Genomic DNA, 8,965 nt, shown 5'->3' with positions numbered 1-8,965 from the left:
GGTCCACTAGAAATAATAAATAGCCAATTAGAAAGCCTTAATAAAGAAACTAAAGAAAATAAGAAAGAACTCAGCAAACTTAAAGACTTAACCCTTTCATGAACAACGCCTTCTATCAAGAAGTACTTAGAAAAACAGCGCAATTTCAAGCCAATCCTGAAGGATTATCAGACTACATACCACCAGGAAAAACAGACTCTATAAGTGTTAAACAAAACAATCTAATAATCTTTGCTTTATTAGAATTAAATAAAAACCTAGAAGACCAAATAATTAAAATAAATAAAAAATTAGATAGTTTACTAGACATTAAAATATCTAAAGAAGAAGCTAAACAAGAGAACGATATACAAACTTTAATAGAACAGCTTAAAAAGACCGAAATAACCCCTCAAAAGGATAGAATTAAAAAGAAAGACAAAGCATGGACCTTTTTTCAAACCGGAATAGAAGTCTCCAAGAAAGAAGGACCAGTTTCTCTCAAGATAGACTAGGAAACAATATGCTAGCTCGACTGATGAAATCATCTAGACCAAGTAGTCATCAGTTAGATGAAATAATAGACGTGGACAGAGACATAGAAATATTTAAGCAAAATAAATTAAAATTATTAAACCCACAAGTCCTCTATAATACAGGAATTTTCTCGTCAACAGCACATTTATACAGACATTATAGAGAAGAACAGTTGAGTGTATCAGAAAACGATAGTGAAAGCATAAGTTTAATCAGTAAAGAATCTATACAAGAAATACAAAAAAGATGAATGAATCTCATGCATATGGGATTGGTAGTAATCGGACTTAAAGGTTTAACTAGAAAAAATTTAGGTACTAAGGTATTAATCACTTTATATGATAGTAGATGGTCCGAATCTAAAAGATCTATAATAGGTTTAACAGAAGTCGACATGAGCAATAATGGAGGAATTTTTTATTGTAGTCCAGATTTCATGCTTAATTCGAAAGAATTCGGAGAATACATTAAAATAGGTATACAAACTAAAGGTTACGAAGAAATGAACTGTGGAAACAATTTATTGATCTGTGTTGGATTCATAGGAAAGTTAGCAACCAACAGCAGTTCAAGGTTTAAAATAAAAATAGACGACGCTGTAGGTATAATGGGAAATAAAGGAATCAAACTAATGAAACCTCTAAAAATAAATTCGGAAGAATATGCCGGTAGAGAATGGAACTTAGAGAAATTTAGTAAAAAAGAAATGTTAAGACCAAATGACCACCTTACATACACTAATAATAAGGGAGAGACATCAATTAGATTTACTGATTATAAATATACAGATCAAAAAGAATTAGACGAAGACTTAGATGATAGTGAATCAACCACAAACATGGAAGGCATGAATATTCAAACCAAAGAAGAAGACGATTATGAAGTAGATTTATCGATAGCAAAAGCTAATGAAATACATCAAGCAAATACAACAACTTTATTTAGATGTAAAGGTTGTAAAATGGGAGAAATGGAAATTTCTACAGTAGAAAAACACTTTAAAGAATGCAAATTCAGAACAGATAATTATGGGTATAGACAGGAAGAAAGCGATGATGAGACAACACGCAGTATAAAAGAATTCATGGAAACTGCATCCTCTAGTTCAAGTCCCTTCCAGAAGACAACTCCCGTAAAACCAGTAGAATATACTATAGGTAATTTACCACGACACCGTGTGTATAGGCAAGACCCAGCAACAGAACCAGAAATGGTTCGACCAATAGGAATAAGAATGCCAATAGAAGCCCCTATCAAACTTCAAGACGGAGGAGATAGAGGAAAAATATTAAATATAGCAGCTCACGACCCTCAATTATGGAACTCAGTAATAGACGTATGGAAAGGAATATTGGTAGCAGATTACATACATCATTATAGTGAAACAGATGCAGAAACTATGTATAGATATATGGAGACCTTTTTAGGAGAATCAATCAAAGGAGTATGGGAAGCATACAAAGTAGCTTATCCTCAAGAATTCCAAGAATTAGTAAATATGGGACCAAACCCATATAATTTTACTAATAAAATACACAGCCTAATAACAGGAGAAGATCCAAATAGTGGATTGGTAGTATTACAAAAGAATGCACTAATAAAATTAGAACAACTTAGTATTACAAATTGGAGCCATATAAAGAACTTTCTAAAAGACTATTTTTATTATTGTGCAATAAGCGGTAATGCGTTTGACCAAAGCCTGGGAAAAAAGCTTTTCAACAAACTTCCTGGAGCCCTAGGAAGAGAAATAGAAGAAAGATGGAATAAAAGAGAGGGAGTAATGCAAAATCCTAATGTTAGCTGGTCTATTGGACATAAAATACAGCATATCATGGAAATATTACAAGAAAAATGTACAAATATACAAATACAAAAACAATTAAAACAAAATGAGACAGGTTTTTGTAAGAATATATACACAACGCAAAGCTATGATCAAAGTACGCCCAAAAGAAAATACAAAAAGACGTATCAAAATAACCAAGACTACAGACCTAAGAATAGGTATTACCTAAGAAAATCCGCGGCAAGAAAACCTTATCTAAATAAAGATAAACATGTAAGAAAACATAATAATAATAGAATCTATAAAAATAGACTATCTTGTTTTACATGTGGAAGTGAAGAACATCTAGTCAATACTTGTCCAGGTAGAAGTAATAGTAGAACGAGAAATGCCCAACTTATAGAAGACTTCCAAGAAACCCTAATAAATGTAGATAAATACATGTCAGATAATGAAAGCATATATTCAGTAATAAGCATAGACGCTTTAGAAGGGAAACAACAAGACTCGTCTGATTCAGAAGAAGAGACTCTTATAAACGAAATAGGACTAGAAAAATTAGACCTAAACACCAAAGATTTTACTTTTGTTAATATACACTGCGACCACCAATTCGCTAAGGGAAAGGGGTTAGATAGTCAAAAATGCTTTAATTGCACAGGATACCCCAGTAAAGACAGAAGAGCAAAATGTATGAATTGCTATATAGAAGGTTGTCTTATGTGTATTAATAAGATTTTTAAAATCAATGTTATAAACCAAACGATAAATACAAAAGAAGAGGCTTTAATATCTTTGGAAAGAAGGATTGAAGGTTTAGAGAACAGAATAAGTAAATTAGAAAAAGGAAAAGAAAAGGAAGAAGAAGAGACCAATACAATGCCAGAAGAAGAAATCGAACTATTAAATGAAAAAGACCTTAACCATAAATTTTTTGAGGGATTAATTTGTAATGAAGACAAGAAAATTAATACTATCAAAATACTAACAAGAATAAGAATTCAAGACTACGAAATTGAAACCTTAGCCTTAGTAGACTCTGGATGTACGAAAAGTATAATAAATAGAAGTATATTGCCTCTAGAAATAATAAAAGAATTTCCAGAACCACAAAGTGCCATGCAAATGGATGGGTCTTCAAATATATATAAACATTATGTTAATAATGCTCAAATAAGTTTTTTAAACACTTGTGCAGATTTTTATAAACCCACTTATAAATTAGAAAAAATATGGGTTAGAGATTTAAATATTAGGGTAGACTTCGTTCTAGGACTAGATTTCTTATTACATAACAACGGAAGTTGTCTCCTCACTAGAGATGGAGTAATATTCTCTAAAAATATGACTCAGACCACAATAACAACAGAATCAATCCCAACAAAATCTAGGTATGTTAAAAATACTGATAAAAGTGCATTAAAATGTAATAAAGGAGAGGAGTGCAATTGTAATAAAATACAGGTTATCGAAGAAGAAATTAAAGAAATTGAATTATTAGAACTAAGTTTATCTGATATACAACTAGAAAAAGGTTATGATTTAATCGAAATAAATACAGAACTATACAATTTTAGGAAGGGATTACAACATATAGGAGTCATAAAAAATCAGAAAGACCTAGAAGAAGTAATTTCCATCCTAGATAAATTAGAAATAATCGGAGAAAGACTTCTAAAGCACTCAATCATATAACTTGCAGACTTGATATCATTAACCCAGAATACACTGTTAAAACTGCTTCAATAGAATCCACAAATGAAGACCTAAAAGAATTTGAAGATCAGATAAAAGAGTTATTAAATTTAGGAGTGATAAGAAGGTCAACCTCAAAACATAGGTCGGCCGCATTTATGGTACGAAATCATAATGAAATACTAAGAGGAAAAGCCAGAATGGTAATCAACTACAAAAGACTTAATGACAACACTAGAATGGATGGATATAAATTACCAGACAAAACAAAATTAATAAATCGAATACAAGGAAGAAATTTTTTAGTAAGTTTGATTGTAAATCTGGATACTGGCAAGTCAAAATGCATGAAGACAGCATAGAATGGACGGCTTTTACTTGTCCAGAAGGACATTTCGAATGGTTGGTGATGCCTTTCGGTTTAAAAACTGCTCCTCCAATTTTTCAAAGAAAGATGAATAACATATTTAGAGACTATAAAAGTTTCATTTTAGTATATGTAGACGATATTTTGGTATTTAGTAACAATACTAGCGAACATCTAGGACATTTACAGACGGTATTTAAATTGTTTGTCGACAATGGAATTATAATTAGCAAAAAGAAAATGGAATTATGTAAGAATCTTATAAAATTCTTAGGAGTAGAAATTGGAAAATGGAAAGATAAAATTACAACCCCATATAGCAAAAAAGGTTCTCGACATGCCAGATAAATTAGATAACACTAAAGACTTACACTAATTCTTAGGAATACTAAATTATGCACGGAGTTTCATTAAAGACCTAGGAAAAATAGCAGGACCCTTATATTCTAAAACAGGAATTCATGGGCAAAAAACCTTCAATATGGAAGACATAAAACTAGTACAAAAGCTCAAACAAATGGTTAAAAATATACCAGACTTAGCCCTCCCACTAGAAAGCGACTACCCTATTGTAGAGACCGACGGAAGTCTAGAAGGATGGGGAGCAGTACTAAAGACAAAGAACAATAAATATGGAGACAAGAAAGACAAAAAAATTTGTGCTTATCACAGTGGAAAGTACAAAGAAAAAGGAAATATGAGTAGTATAGATGCAGAAATTTTTAGCTGTCATTTATGGACTAAACAGTTTTAAATTATATATTATTAATAAACAGGAAATTTTGGTAAGAACTGACTGCGAGGCTATTGTAAAAATTTCCACCAGAAAATAGAAGGAAAAAATAGTAGTAAAAGAAGATGGCTAAATTTTTTAGATGCTACATCAATATACAATATATCTCTAGAACATATAAAAGGAAAAGACAATTCCTTAGCAGATCAGCTAAGCAGACTTATGAAAACTAACTGTTTATTTTCAGAATGAGTACAGGCAAAGACAAGGCGTCCAGCTCAACTAACAGTGGACAAAAAGACAAAGACTTACATCTGCAGACTTTATTAAGAAATACATTATTTCAACCACAGACGAGATTAGAAGAAACAAGACTAAATACTGCAAGTACCGAGAGACTATACTTTGGGAAACAAAATCTAATTTTTTATCCCCCATCTAATCTGAGTTTCAGGGTAAAACCAGAAACAAAGATAGATAGACCTCAAAGATGTCTAATAGACAATTTATGGATAGCATACAACAAAGTTCCTAGAGACAATAGTTACTTCATCTCAGTGGTAAATTCTTTAAGCCATTATTTCACAGACAAAAATGAAGATAAAAAATTCAGATTCTACGTAGTAGTCCAAGGAAGATTACTAGGGGTTTTTTAGACATGGATAGAAGTAATAGACTCAATCAAAGACATTCCCACCCCACTTCTCAAAGGATTCAACGACTTCAATGAAGCACTAGACTATGCTAGAGGAAATCTTGGACCAAATTATTTCATAAGCCCAGCTTTAAGACCCAAGGAAGATTACTAGGGGTTTTTTAGACATGGATAGAAGTAATAGACTCAATCAAAGACATTCCCACCCCACTTCTCAAAGGATTCAACGACTTCAATGAAGCACTAGACTATGCTAGAGGAAATCTTGGACCAAATTATTTCATAAGCCCAGCTTTAAGACAAACTACAAGACCTTTTCCGCAATACAATATCCAAAAGGACACTGACAAGATAATTTTTTGCAATCATTGTTCTTCAATGACTGAGGGATTTAAAAGACTAAACCAGACAATTGAGAAACTAGAGACTGAGAAAGGAAAAATGACTCAACATATCCATTCATTACAAGAAAGAATACAATTATTACTTAAAAATACCAATCAAACCATACCAACCATACCATTACAAATACCATACTATTCTAAAGAACAACCAAAGAGTTCTCCAACTCATTTCAAAATGGATAAGACGGGTGTGCATTCCCAACGAATGTAGAAAAAGCTATTGTATCAGCTAAAGGTACAGCTAGTCCCGGTCAAACGGTAACGGGTAAAGACTTATCAAATCCGTTGATGGCTGACACTTTGCCAAAAAGTGTAAGAATTTTGCCAGCAAGCTTCAATACGGTGGCAGAGACAAGCAAAAGGGCGAAGGGTTTTTTACAAAAAAGAAAAAAAATAAAAAAATAGAAAAATTAATACAAAATTCCCTTTGCAAATTACTTAAAGAAAAAACTAAGGAAATTATACAAGAGAAAATTATACGAGAAAATCTCAATCCAGAACCAGTAAATTCTGAGCCTGAAGACACGGGAAGTAGAAGTGATGAGAACGATCCATCAATAGACCATTTTACTCAACACTACGACCCAAATGACGATAATGATTCAGGAATGAGCTTTGATTCCGTAGCATTGCACAACCTGGATACCTAGAAAATACAAAGACGTAAGCAATGATGTCAATAGAAGACAACAAAAAAGACTATGTAAGCAATGACATCACAAGTCACTCCTACTACTCCACTAAGACTCCACTATCAGACAAAGAAGGACAACTCCACTATTATAAAGACAACTCCACTAACAAAAGAAGACAAAGAAGGACCACTAAAATTTGAAAAAGTTTCACAAGCCATGTGACGATGGGGCCCAAAGAGCACCCGGCAGGTGAGAAAGTTTATTCAAATTTTGAAATCCGAAATTCAGATCCGGATCCTCAGCTATAAATAGAGGACCATTTTCCACAAGAAGAGGGGAGCGAAGAAAGAGCAGAGCATACAGCAAAGGCTTAATTCTACAGATTCCCTTATTTACATATTCCCCTTCCCTTTCACAAAATAAAAAGAGTGTAAGTGTTTGTTGTGTTTGTACAAAAGGTGTGTGTTTATTTTCCTAAGTACCTGCAAGGTCACCCGGGGACTCCCGAAAGGGAAACCTCATTCCGACCATTATCATGTAAGTAGTTATCTGTTTTCTAGATCTTAGTAATCTTCTCCCTATATCATGTATGTTTGTTTATTATGTATGTATTATGATATAATATAATGTTCATATTATTATGTTAACATGTTCATATGCTCTTTAAATTATTCTTAGTAAATGGTTAGTTCTTTACCTTCTTAGTAATCCCGATGGATTAACCTGTAAATACCTAGGGAGTTGAAAGTCCGCCATTGGAAAACCAAAAAGGACTGTGTATCCCAGGGTGTGGTTAAAGAAGCAGGTGCTAAGAACATGGGTTAAAGAAAAGAGATGAAACGAGTAAGGTAAACAGAGATGAACATTTTTTTTTTAAAAAAAAAAGTAATTTTGGGAGAAATTACATAGATTTAGAACAAAATACTACTAAACTAGATAACGGAACAGGAAGAGGGAGTACTGAGTAGGATTTTACAACATAATCTTAAAAACCGTAACAAATTCTAAGCCTTTATCTAAATCCTTATTATATATTTAAACGTTTTATATATATATATATATATATACATAGACCCTATACATGTTACTCTCCCAGTTTCATTTTATGCCTCAGTTGAAATTTAGAGAATCATCCAAGAAAATTTAATAGTTTTTAAATATTTTAGGTTATTAACTTTTATAATTTATAGTATGTTTTACATATTATTTTTTAATAACATATATTAATCTCTCTGTCCTAATGTACATGGTACCAATAGAATTTTAAAAGTCAATTATATTTTATATTAATAATTTTTTTGTGTTTTTTTAAAAATATTAATATTTTAAGTTGTTAGCTATCGTAATTTATAAAAATAATTTACATAATTTTCAAATATTCAAAAGAAAAAAAGATAAATAAATTAAAATGAAAAGTTATAAAAATTACACAAATGTCCTCGGCTAGAAGTATGCTTGTCAACCGAGAGATGTTTTAGTTCCAACGTGTCACATAACATATTTAACACTACAATTTTTAAAGAAAATTTTAATAAATTTGACATATTTCAAGAATAAAACCACAAAAAAAAATTTAAAAATTTAATTTTCTAAACTTCATTTTAATACAAAATAAGTCAAAAAATTATAAAGAAAGAAATATAATTTTTGAATTTCTTATGTCTTATCATATATATATATAAACACTTCTACTTACTTTATTATATTACTCCTTATTAGAAGTGAGACTTTTAGAGGACGAACACGGCACTACAAAGTTGTACACAAAGCATTTCAAATTGTACTATAAAATTCATTGTCGCTCATTAATTGTACACGTATCTTTCTACATATACAACAACCCACATGAATAATTACTTTTCTGTACTTTTTCCTCAGTTTCTCTCTATATATATTCGTTTTCCTTTTCTACTTTCCATTCTCCCCTTTTACTCTATTTAGTTTATCTTTTGATCTTAAATTTTTCATAGATCTTTAAAATATTTTGAATTATTAATTATTATGAATTATAATATTTTGATTTTTACGTAGTTTACAAATATATAAAATTTCATTTTTAAAAAAATTGAAGATACCATATGCAAATTTACGATCAAACTTAAACTATTTGATTCTCGAAAATAAAAAGTGTCAGATAAAATGGGACAGACGAAGGATAACTCTCAATTAAA

The sequence above is a fragment of the Solanum tuberosum genome, unplaced genomic scaffold, assembly GCF_000226075.1.
Source record: "Solanum tuberosum cultivar DM 1-3 516 R44 unplaced genomic scaffold, SolTub_3.0 scf00516, whole genome shotgun sequence".
Classification (NCBI taxonomy): domain Eukaryota; kingdom Viridiplantae; phylum Streptophyta; class Magnoliopsida; order Solanales; family Solanaceae; genus Solanum; species Solanum tuberosum.
Note: the sequence above shows the minus strand (reverse complement) of the source record.